Genomic DNA, 13153 nt, shown 5'->3' with positions numbered 1-13153 from the left:
CAACATATCAAAATATCTTGGAGACTGTGAAAGCAGTACTAAGAGTAAACTTCATTGCATGGAGTTCATTCCTTAAAAGAAGAAAAAGTCAATAATTCATCTCATACTTCATCTCAAAGCCCTAGAAGAACAAATCAACAGCAAAAGCAGTAGAAGGCAGGCAATAATTAAAATTAGAACTGAAATTAAATTAAAAAAAAAAAATTAAACCTTGACAAAAAGTTGGTTCTCTGACAGACCCTATGCTAATGAAGAGGAGGAGAGAGAAAATTCAAATTACCAGCATACATGATGACAAAGGCAATATCCCAACAGACACCTCAGAAATAGAGAGGATATTTAGAAATTATCTTGAAAATGTATACCCCAAGAAAATAGAAGACATTGAAGGCATCAACAAATTTCTTAAGTCATATGATATGCTCGGATTGAATCAGGAAGACATACACAATTAAAACAGACCAATATTAAATGATGAAATACAAGATGTCCTCAGAAGCTTATCAACCAAGTAAAGCCCAGGCCCAGATGGATACACTGCCAAGTTAAACAAGACCTTTAAAGAAGAAATTCAAAATTCCAATATTTTTCAATTTATTTCAGAAAATACAGAAAGAAGCAGCACTTCCAAACTCATTCAATGAGGCCAATATCACCCTGATCCAGAAACCAGGCAGGGACAAATGAAAAAAAGAAAACTTCAGGCCAATATCTCTAATTAACATAGATGAAAAAATTCTGAATAAAATTCTGGCAAATTAAATACAAAAAAACATATTAAAAAGGTTGTGCACAAAGATCAAGTGGGGTTTGTCCAGGAATACAGGGTTGGTTCAACATATAGAAATCAATAAAGGTAATTCAACATATCAATAGACTTAAAAATAAGAATCATATGATCATCTCAAGAGACACAGAAAAACCATTTGACAAAATACAGCACCCTTTCATGTTCAAAAAATTAGAAAAACTTGAGATAACAGGAACATGCCTCAACATCATACTGGCTCTCTACATTAAGCCTAAGGCTAACATCATTCTAAAGGGAGAAAAACTAAAGGCATTCCCTCTAAAAACTGGAACAAGAAAGGGGTGCTCTCTCTCACCATTTCTATTCAACATATTTCTTGAAACACTGGCCAGAGCAATTAAACAGATGAAAGAAATTAAAGGAATAACTACAGGAAAAGAACTTAAATTAGCACTATTTGCTGAAAATACGATTCTATACGTAGAAGTCCCCAAAAGCACCACCAGAAAACTTCTAGAACTAAAAATGAATTCAGCAAAGCAGGAGGATATAAATTCAACACACATTTAAAAAGGCATTACTGTATATCAGGGACAAAGCCTTAAGAAGGAAATAAGAAAACCTATCCCATTTTCAGTAACTTCAAAAAAAGAAAACATAAGATACTTGGGAATCAACTTAAAGAAAGAGGTGAAAGATCTATACAAGGAAACCTACAGAAGCCTAAAGAAAGAAATCAAAGAAGACCTTAGAAGATGGAAAGATCTACCTTACTCCTGCATAGGCAGAATAAATATTATCTGGTTTTTCAGTGCCAGCTTTGGAGTATATGTGTGGTTTTGGAAAGAGCATGAGACAAAATCTACTTAAAATAAATATTTAAAAAAGCATCCAGGCTACCACCTAGGTTTACATCTGTTCTTTCTGAATCCCATTCTGCTTCCAGTAACTTTCATCTGGATTAACCCCAGGGAAAAATAATTTGGTTGAAGGTATTCCCTCAAGTGAGCTTCAATGTGATTTACATTTGAAATAGGCCTTAATGGTGCTCATTAACATATCTATTCATTAGCCTCCAGGTGTGGGAGTAAGCTCTCCATTATACAACAGCCTGGTCATTTTGGAAACCTGGTTTGGGGAATTTGAAGTGAGAGCTGGAAATTTAGAGACTTATTCTCAGACCTAAGTATAGCTAAACTGGAGTTCTGGATATCAGATAGCTGTTATGGATTTGAGATACTGCTACCCCTACATTTATAAAGCTAAAGAGGCATGAGAATGGCAAGTTCAAAGCTAGCCTTACTTACAACTTACTGGGACCCTAAGCAACCCAGTGTGACCTTGTCTCTAAATAAAAAAGACTGTGATGGTGAATCAGTAAATAAATATTTCTGGAATTAATTCCTGGTAACAAACAAACATGAACAACAACAACAACAAAAATCTTCAGGAGGCGCAAAACTGGGGTTCTTAAAAACCACAGCTTCTCTCATGCAGGAACACAGCCAATAGAGTTGAGATTCTCTCTTGATGATTATCTTAGTTTTCACCAGACAATCAGGGGTCATGCCAGGCTATTGGCACACAGATTCCCACATAGGAATTCAGGAAGGCCCTTAAAACACAATACAATGATGGAAAAGAATGCCAGAGGTATTTCAAATTCTGATTTAAGCTCCACTAGACTAGTCAGAGCAAACTGAAGACTGAATTGCTGTTACCTCTGTTGACCGGTGACAAGTTCTTGCTTCCCTGACATTGAAGAATAACACCAGAAAGCACATGCTGAGGCAAGGTCAGAGTAGAAATTAGAAGTTTATTAAAGGACAGCAGAAAAGACTTCTCTTTTCTGCTGTCCTTTAATAAAATAAAAAGAAAATAAAAAATAAAAATAAAAAAGAAAATAAAAAATAAAAAGAAAGGGACCCAGGAGGTGGAATCCGTGGAAGTGCGGTTGTTTCCCCTTTTTATAGTTTTGGTGATGTTTTTACTTTTGATGTTTATAGTTTTGATGATGATATAGGTTGGAAGGCCCGAGGGGTGGGACACAGGTGGGCCAAAGAAGTAATCTGGTCAAGAAGGACTTCATTATCACTTCTTTGTGATGGGCTATCTTCAAATCTGCCGGGGGCTATTCATTAATACTTCTTCCAGGTGGACTTTGGCCTAGGGCCTTTTCAGGACTTCATTAACATTCCATGAGTTGTCCTGTTTTCCCTGAGTCATTCCCAGCATGGCCTCCATTTTAGATTTCACTCTATATTAGACCCGATTTACCTAACTACACTTGACTACCTAACTTTAAATCTGGCTTCATTGTCACAGAGAGACCTTCTGGCCACCAGACTCTGGAGAGAACTCTGAGGAGTCCCTGACCACCAATTCCATTTCTTGACATCGCCAGTCCCACTGGCTTCAAATAGACTACCCACCCAGTCTCAAAATACGAACACAAACTTACCATTTCTTGGCTTTCAGTATGCTTACTTTCTTTCCCCTTGATAGTTTTTTCCAGCTTGTGCATAGAGTAGAAACCTGGGGCTGATCTAGGACTGGAAGCATAGAAATGGATTCAAAGAATGCAGGCTCCATAAAAAAAAGGAACAGAAGATTGTGCAAGCCTGCCCCCTCATCACTGGCTGCTGAGGATTGGACAGTTCTCACCTAAGACACAGATTGAAAAGGACTTCAGGCACTTCCCCCAAACAGAGCCTAGTAGGCCAATTGTTTGAGTGACAATAAATTGGATCCAACCCCAAAACAAATAATGTCAGGAAGACAGGTTCTTGGCTGCTCTTTTTTGTTGATAAAAGAATGGGGATCAACCATGTGCTGGGGTGCATGCCTGTAATCCCAGCAACTGGAGAGGCTGAGGAAGGAGGATTGCAAGTTCAAAGACAGCTTCAGAAATGATTAGGCATTAAGAAATTCAATGAGACACTCTCTCTAAATAAAATACAAATATGGCCAGGATGTGGCTCTGAGTTAAATCCCCAGTAGCAAAACACACACACACACACACAAAAAAAAAAAAAAAAAAAAAAAACAGGGAATCTGACCATGGGTACTTACTACAGAGCCCCATGACCACAGATTGATGGATAAATTGATGGACAGATTGAAACATTGATAGATAGATTGATTTCTGGGACAGGGTCTCAAATTCTCCTGAGGTTGATTTTCAACTAACTGATATAACAATAATGCTCTACAGCCCTGGAATCTTTTATTTAATTTGATGTGAATTGCATTAAGTGTCTCAGGATGGAATCAGATCATGGCAGTATTTTCTCCCAGTACATAGACCCAGCCCAGACAGAAGTGCATGTAAATTTATCACTGTATATTACCTTAAATCAATTTGTGAATACATATGTATGTATATATTTTTATAAAAAAAGAAATAACATAATTTCAAAATTTTACTTAATACTTCTGTTCTATGGTCTTATAAAAAATAGCTTGATATTTCTACTTATAAGTAATTGTAGAGAATCAGATGTAACTGCGTTACTATTACTTTTCTTTGATGGAGTCTGCCTGCAAACGGGATATTCTGTCAAGGTATAGATAAGTAACAGCAGACATGCTTGAAAACGAGGTGTCTGCTGTCTTTGAGAGGACTTGCCTGCAAACGGGATGTTCTGCCAAGTGGGCTAGGAGGGCGCTGAGAAAAATTTTATTATCTGTTCTTAACAAAGAGCAGAGCTCAACATACTCCCAGCGGAGAGAATAGAAGCGGGTCACTTCTGATTAGAAAGTAACTTCTGTATGCTATGTTTAATTAGCTGAAAGACCTGATTTATTGATGTTGGAAGGCTGCCTTCTTTGTTCATAATACTATAAAAAGATTGCTTGTACACAACAAAGGACTTTTTTTTCTGCTGCTGCTTTGCTGGCTCTGCTTCTTCTTCTTCTTTCTTTTCCCATGCTGACCTGCAAGTGAATTACTGCAACAAGTAATTCCTTGAGGCAGCAATGTTTCTACTTCCCTAAAAAAAGGAGGCAAAAATAAAATTTAAAGTTTCCAGTATTAACGATAAAAAGGAAAAAAAGATGGAGGGTGCTAGATCTCTAGATCTGTCAGTATCCCAGACTCTGGAGTATAAGCAATTAAAAACACACTTATTTGCAATTTTGCCTTGAGCATAGTGGTAGGATTATGATGTCTACCTTCCCCCATTGGTGTGGGGTACTATGAGAAAATGAGCACAAATCACAGATTTTATTTATGTAATTCAATACAGTCCATCAACAAACTCAACATTAAATTAAAAAAAAAATTAAATTTCTATTGTTTAGCTCAAGCCCTAGCTACAACAGATCCAGGGATCCTGAAGGATGAGTGGCTTAGGTGAAAGAAGAGGAGAGAGGACTATAGTTGCAAGTTATGAACAGCCTTCAGAAGCACCTGCTGCCCCTAGAGGGGGGTTTATTTTTATACATTTTTTACAAGTCTTTCTTCATTCTTCTTTCTTAATGGATAGCTTCAAAGCTCAAAATTTTTTTGATTTACATAATTTTTAAGAGTTACAATATTTTCAGACATATATTAATTACCTATGATATTGAGTACATTGTTTAAAATATTTTCCTGTAACCTTTGCCAATCACGATTAAGCTTTTACATTTTCACCTCAGTAAAAAAGTGCTAGACTACACAATTCGACTACATGTATCTTGACCAATTATTAACTTTTAACTTTAAAGCATACGTATAATTACATCATTAAGCTTTAACTTTAAAGCATACTTATGATTGTTGGTAAGCTTTGTTACTTCTAAACTAAAGTCCCAATAAAACACTTAAAGTAGTTAAAGCCAATTACTTAAAAGCACTTTTCTGAAGTGCTTCTAAAATGTATGTATATTAATTTTATATTATTCTATTTTTAATTTCAAAGGTAATTTTCTTTTCCATATGAGCTATTTAACTGCTTTCTTTAAGAGTTTCTTTCATACTTTTTCAAAATACAACTATTCTTATGTTTTTGTAATCTTTAACAAAAGAGCAGGCTCTTCAACACAACCCATTTACCATTAATATTAACAATGTGTTTCCCATTTTTATCATGAATTCCTGTGTAAGGCAAAAGAGGGCCTGGTAGTGGGCTGAAATGTATGTTGCACAGATTGTAAATTTAGAATGTGGGGTTTAGTGCAAATTGTTAAGTTTTTCTCAAGAACCTGAGATCTGTAATATTTTCTTCATAAATTTTTGAGGAATAACACTATTGTTTGTGTCCTGAGAGATATTAAAACACATCTCCAAGCATGTCTTAAGTGTATCTTTAGTCTCATTTTGGAAATTTTTCTGCCATTTCCATCAACATGTACTTTTATTATTGATTGATGTATCCCTATTATCCATATCATGAGTATCATAAACAATACATTTAACCCTCTACATGGTTTCAGTTTCCAAATGGTGTAGCTCTGTTTGTGACCCTATCAAACAGAGGGTGCAGGGACAACTTAACCACATTATCTCTAAGACACCAGCTATTTTCCATATGACTTCTGTGGAACTTGTGATTGAATCTTGAGTTCCAGCCTATGGTGGGTTAATTAATTGTCACTGGATAACAAGTCATTCTAGAACTTATTGGCTCACTCGAACCCTGAGCCAAATCCTCAGCAATATTTTGTATTTTATTTAAAGAAAGAGGTTTCACTGATTTGCTTAGCACTTCTCCCTTGCTGAGCTGGCATTGAACTCATTATCCTTCTGCTTCAGCCTTCCAGGACCCTGGGATTACAGGAGTGCACCACTGCACTCAGCTCTGTTCACAATTTTAATGCCAGCATTTCCTCTTTGCCTTATCAACTATTTTTATGCTATATTTCAAATGGATGTAGTATTTTATTTTTTCCTCCAAGAACTGGATGACAGTTTATAGATTTTGCTTTCTCTTTGAGAGCATTTCACATGAGAAAAAAGAGGACACAATGAGTTTATTGGAAGTGATGTGAAGGAAGAAAAATGTGACACTTTAAAGAGAGAGAATGTTTCCTCTCTGTAAAGAGAAGAGCATGGCTCTCTTTCTCTCCAATTTTATTAGAGATCTAAAAAAATATTCTAAAGAATCCTGCCCAGGTACACTTCTTCACTCTGGACTGACGCAGGATAATATCAAACTCTCAAGTATCCAGTGCCATGAAAACTTTAGGTTAATTAGCCTCATGTTCATGATTTATACCTGAATTCTTAATCATAAACTCTTGCAGATTTTATGGATAGTAGGAATTATCCTTATTTCTCTGAGTTCCAGAATCTGGTCTTTAACAAGATCACGAAAGTCTCCCCTTTAGTGTAACTTGCGTTCCTCTTACAAATATTATTTTGAAACTGCATTTCTCCTGCAGATAATAGTTTGCTAAAGAATGTAACACATCGTGTCCAGTTAATCCAGAAAGGGTGCATGTAAATTCTTTCTTGGAAAATAAAGCATAGGGTCAATGTGTTGAGCCTATTTATTTATTTTTTTATGCTATGTGTTGAAATCAGAGCTAGTCAACCACTGAGCTACATCACCAGCTCCAATTTTATAATTTATTTACAGACAAGATCTCATTGATTTGCTTAGTGCCTGGCTGATACATTGCTGAGACTGGCTCTAAATTCATGATTCTCCTGTCTCACCCTCCCACGCTGCTGGGAATACAGGTATGTGGCACCATGCCCAACCTACCGTTTACCCTAAAAGTACTTCAGCTCTTTTACCAGGTTCTGTGAAAAATACTACAATGAAAATATAAATGTAGTCTTTTCTATGATCTAATGACTTCAATTTTTTAAGATACATACCCAGAATTACTACTACTGAATCATATGACATTTTTACTTTAACTTATTTAAGAACCTTGATAACATTTTCAAAAATACTTTTATTCAATTTATATTCTCACCAGTATTTTTACAAGTGAATCTTTGTATCCATGCTCATATGCTCTTGAGTACCTACTATATTTCATATTTTAATTTTCTACTTCTAAATATTTTATTTATTTACTAGTCATAGATAGACAAATAGCTTTTATTTTATTTATTTTTTATGTGGTTCTGATGCTTGAACTCAGTGCCTCCCATGTTCTAGGGAAGCACTCTATAACTGAGCCAGAACCCCAGCCCCTACCTTTCAGATTTTTATCATACGCATTCTGACAAGACTGCTTAGGGTGAAGGGAAGTTTTCATTTGACTGATGCATTAAATTTCTGAGGCAAGTGTGTTATATTCCAGGCTGTCAAGTAGCTAGAAGAAGAGTGTACTGTATTTTCTGTGGTGAAATAGGAATCTGTGATTTCTAACACATTTTTTAACCCTACTGCTGCAAATTTTAGTTTTTGGAAGGAGCTACAAACAATGCAAATCCAACTATTTGTAATGTATGAATATTTGCACATGCTTAGTCTCTGTTGCTTATAGAAATTGGATGTTTAGGATATACTCCCTGGAACAGAAGTCACTAATTTTGGAAGCTCAGTACATGGAGAAACTACTTCTGAAAACAACTGGAAGGCCTGGGATAATTACTGGGGTGAACAAGGGTAGGTCAGGGCTCAGAAAGTGCTCAAATATTATTGAGTCTATCGGTAGTTTGTTTAATTTTCCCCTTTGGTATCTATAATTGAGTTGACAGAGAAGCAATTCTTCCAGCAACAGAAGGTAGCAAAACCACTGGAACTTAGGCCTAGTCCAGGAAAGGGGGGCCTTTTCTCTAGAAACTTCCAGATGACTGGGAGCAAAAAGTAAGAGTTAGAATTTTGAAAATCATTCTCAGAAATCACCGTAAAGAGTAGCAGAAATATCTGAGGGGTTCACAATTCGAAATTCATTTTTTAATTTGTTGATCATTTTATTATGGAGTCACTAGAGTTTTTTTATTGTCTGAATATTATGAAATAATTAAATATGTAATGTAAAATATTTTCTTCTGCTCAGCAACTTGTTTTTTTAAAAAAATATTTTCACATGTATGACCTCCTCAGCAGCCACATCAATGTTTATAGCAGCTCCATTAGACTATAGACCAAACTAGGTGGTTCTCCAAAGATGAACAATAAAGAAAATGTGGTATATATAATCAATGGAATATTAGTCAGGTTGAAAGTAGGCTAAAATTATGACATTGTCTAGTAAATGGTTGGAGTTGGAGAATATCATGCTAAGTGAAATAAGCCAGTCTTGCAAAACCAAAGATGAATGTTTTCTCTATTATGCTCATGCTAATTCAGTTGGGAGGGGGCACTGTGGCAAAATATCTTTACCTTACATTAGGTTGAGTGAAGTGATGAGAGGGGAGGGGGAGAGGGATGTGGAAATAGGAAAGATAGTAGTAGATTGAAACAGACATCATTACTGTATGTATATATTTGACTACATGACTAATATGATTCTTCAACATGTACACTCAGAAAAATGAGAAATGATATCCCATCCAAGTATGATATATCAGTGTATATATATGCATTCTACTATCATGGGCATGAAAGAGGGTCTGGGGATGTGGCTTAGTGGTTAAGAACCCCTTGTACTATAATGAGTGAGAGAGAAAATAGGTAAGACAAATCAGAAGGCAGGATGGATCCACACAATTCCAACAAATTTCTCATAATCCCTGCCCTCATTACCAAGTAATTCCTCCTTCTCTTCACTCTCCTTCTCCTCCTCTTCTTCGTCTCTCTCCTTTTCCTCCTCCTTCTCCTCCTCCTCCTCTATCTTCTACTTTTTCTGCTCCCGTTCCTTCTCCTCAACTCTCCTTTCTCCTCGTCCTCATCATCACCATCTCTCCTCTGTCTCTGCTTCCTCCTTGACCTCCTACTCCTTCTTCTCTTGCACCTCCTCTATCGCCTCCTCTTTCTCCTGCTTTTTCTCCCTCTTCTCTTCCTACTCCACCTCATCTCTCCTCCTCCTACGGATCATCATCATCTCTTCTCCATCTCCTCCTCATTTTACATCCCCTCCCTTGTCCAACTCCTTCTCCTCCCCATACTCCTCCACTTTTTCCTTCTTTTAATCCTCCTTATTCCACCTCCTTCTCCTCCTCCATCTCCTCCTCCTCCCCTTCTTTCTTTTCCCTCCTGTCCTTTCTCCTCTTCCTCCTCATTCTCAGCTTCTTCTCCTCCCACCTAGCTCTTCCTCCTCCTCCTACTCTTCCTTTTCCTGTGCCTCCTTTTTCTCCTAATCTTCCTCCTCCCCCTCCTTCTCACCCTCCTTCTACTGCTCCTCCCTCTCCTTCTCTTCATCTCTCCTCCTATTCCTCCTCATCATCAACATCATCATCTCTCCTCCTCCTACTACTACTTCTCCTCCTCCTCTTCCTTCTTGTCCTCCTTCATCTTCTCTCCTTCTTCCATCTCCTCTTACTCTTTCATCTCTTCATTCTCCATCTTCTTCTCCTCATCATCAACATCATCATCTCTCCTCCGTTTCCTCCTCCTCCTCCTCCTCCTCCTCCTCTTTTTCTTTTTCTTTCTCTTCCATCTCCCGCCCCCTCTTAGTCCTGCCCTTTCCTCTTCTCCTCTGGCTCATCTCTCCCCTCTTCCTCCTCCGTCATCTCCACTCCTCCTCTCCCATCTCTTTCTCCTCTCCCATCTTTTCCTCCTCCTCCATGTCTTTATCCTCCTCCTCCTCCTCCTCCTATATCTCATCCTTCTTCTCCTCTTTTTTTCTCCTCCTCATCTTTCTTCCTCCTCCTCCTCATTATCATCATCTCTCCTCCTCCACCTCCTTCTCCTACACCTCCTATTCCTCCTTCCCCTCTTTCTTCTCCTCTTCCTGCATTTCCTCCTCCTCCATCTCCTCCTTCTCCTCCTTCTCCTCCCACTTCTCCTCATCATCATCATCCCTCCTCCTCACCGACATCATCATTTCCCCTCTACCTTCTCCTCTATCACTTTCTCTTTCTCCATCTCCTCCTGCTTCTTCTCCCTCTCCTTTTCCTCCTCCTCATCTCTCCTCCTCTTTCTCCTCTTCATCATCATCTCTTCTTCTCCTCCTCCTCCTCCTCCACTTCCTCTCCCTTTTTCTCCTTCTCTTCCTGCATTTTCGCCTCCTCCATCTTCTTCTTCTCCTCCTTCTCCCCCTACTCCTCCTCCTCAACATTGTCTCTCCTCTTTCTCCTCCATCTCCTCCTCCTCCTTTTTCTCCTTCTTGTTTCTCTCCTTCTGCTCCTTCTTCTCCCCATGCTTCTACTTCTCCTCTATCTTCTTCTGCTTCTCCTCCCCTTCCTTCTCTTCATATATCCTCCTCCTCATAATCAACATTATTATCATCTCCCCTCCTCCTTCTCCATCTCCTCCTTCACCTCCATCTCATAATCCTCCTCCTCCTCCTCTTCATCCTCCTCTTCCTTCTTTTCCTGAATTTCCTCCTCCTCTTCCACCTGCTCTTTCCTCTCCTCCTCAGGCTCATATGTCTCCTCTTCTTACTTCTCTTTCATCTCCTGTCCTTCTCTCCTATCTCCTCCTCTTCTTGCATCTTTTCCTCCTCCTCAGTCTCCTTCTCATTCTCCTCTTCCTCCTCCTCCATCTCCTACTTATCTTTCATCTCCTCCTCCTCTCGTCCCTCTTCTTTTCCTCCTCCTCCTCATCATCATCCTTTCTCCTCCTCTACCTCCTCCTCCTATTCCTCCTACTTCTCCTCTCCCTTCTTCTCCTCCTCTTCCTGCATTTTCTCCTCTTCCATCTCCTTTTTTACTCCTCCCTCTCCTTTTCCTCCTCCTCCTCCTTCTCATGCCTCCTCCTCTTCCTCCTCATCAACATCATCATCCCTCCTCCTCCTACATCTTTTCCTCCTTCTCCATGTCCTCCTTTTCCTCCCTCTCCTTTTCCTCCTCCTTATCTCTTCTCCTCCTCCTCCATCTTTTCTTCCTCCTCCTCTGTCTCTTCAACTCCTCCTCCCTATCCTCCTCCTTCTCATTCCTCTTCTCCTTCTCCTCTTCCTTCCCCGCCCTTCTCCTTCTCCTTTTTCTCTTCCTCCTCCTCTTCCTCCTACTCCTTCTCCTCATCCTCCTTGTAGTTTTTTTCCTCCATCACCCCCTGCTTCTCCTCTGTCTCCTCCTCTTTTTTTATTTTTATTGTTGGTTGTTCAAAACATTACATAGTTCTTGACATATCATATTTTACACTTTGATTCAAGTGGGTTATAAACTCCCATTTTTACGCCGTATACAGATTGCAGAGTCATATGGGTTACACATCCACTGATTTACATATTGCTATACTATGTCTCCTCCTTCTTATCCTCCCTCTTCTCTTCCTTCTCCTCATCTCTTCTCCTAGTCCTTCTCATCACCATTATCTCTCCTTTTATTTCCTCTTTCTCCTCCATCCTCTCCTTCTCCTGCTCCTCCTCCTCCATCTTTTTCTCCTGCTCCATCTCCTCCTCCTCCTCCATCTCCACCTCCATCTCCTCCTCCTCCTTCTCCTCCTCCTTATCTCTCCTCCTTTTCTTCCTCAACATCATCATCTCTTTTACAACTCCTCTTCTACCTCCTCTCCTTCCTCTATCTCCTCCTTCTCCTGCTACTTTATCTCCTCCTCCTGTTCATCTCTCTCCTCCTCCTCCATCTCCTCCTCTTCCTCCTCCTCTGCCTCCACCTGCTCCTTCTTCTCCTCTTCCACCTTCATCTTCTGCTCCTCCTTCTACTTCTCCAACTCCATCTCCTCCTCCTCCATCTTTACCTCCTTCTCCTTTCTCTTCTCCTCTTCCTCCATCTCTTTCTCCTTCTTCTCCATCTCATGCTCCTACTCCATCTCCTTTACCTACTCATGCTCCTTCTCCTCCTCCTCATGTCTCTCCTCCTCCTTCTCCATCATCCTCTTCCTTCTCCTCCTGCATGTCCTCCATCTCTTCCTTCTGCTCTTTTCTCTACTCTCAGGCTCATATGTCTCCTCTTACTTCTTCTCCTTCATCTACTCTCCTTCGCTCCTATCTCCTCCTCCTCTTCCATCTTTTCCTCCTCCTCAATCTCTTTCTCGTCCTCCTTTTCCTCCTCTTCCATCTCCTCCTTATCATTCATCTCCTGCTCTTTTTCCTCCTCCTCATCTCTCCTCCTTCTCCTCATCGTTTCTCCTCCTTCACCCTTTTCTCTTATTCCTCCTACTTCTTTTCTTCCTCCTTCTCCTCCTCTTCCTGCATTTCCTCCTCCTCCATCTCCTCCTTTTACTCCTTTCTCTCCTCCTCCTCATGTCTCCTCCTCTTCCTCCTCATCAATATCATCATCTCTCCTACTCCATCTCTTCCTCCTCTTCCATCTCCTCCTTTCCCTCCCTCTCCTTTTTTTCCTCCTATCTCTCCTCCTCGCCCATCTTTTCTTCCTCCTCTGTCTCCTCCTCTTCTCCTCCCTATTATCCTCCTTCCCCTCCTCTCCTCCTTCTCCCCTCTTCCTCCTCCTCC

Source organism: Ictidomys tridecemlineatus, chromosome 16, assembly GCF_052094955.1.
Source record: "Ictidomys tridecemlineatus isolate mIctTri1 chromosome 16, mIctTri1.hap1, whole genome shotgun sequence".
Classification (NCBI taxonomy): Eukaryota; Metazoa; Chordata; class Mammalia; order Rodentia; family Sciuridae; genus Ictidomys; species Ictidomys tridecemlineatus.
This window is presented reverse-complemented; position numbering follows the sequence as displayed.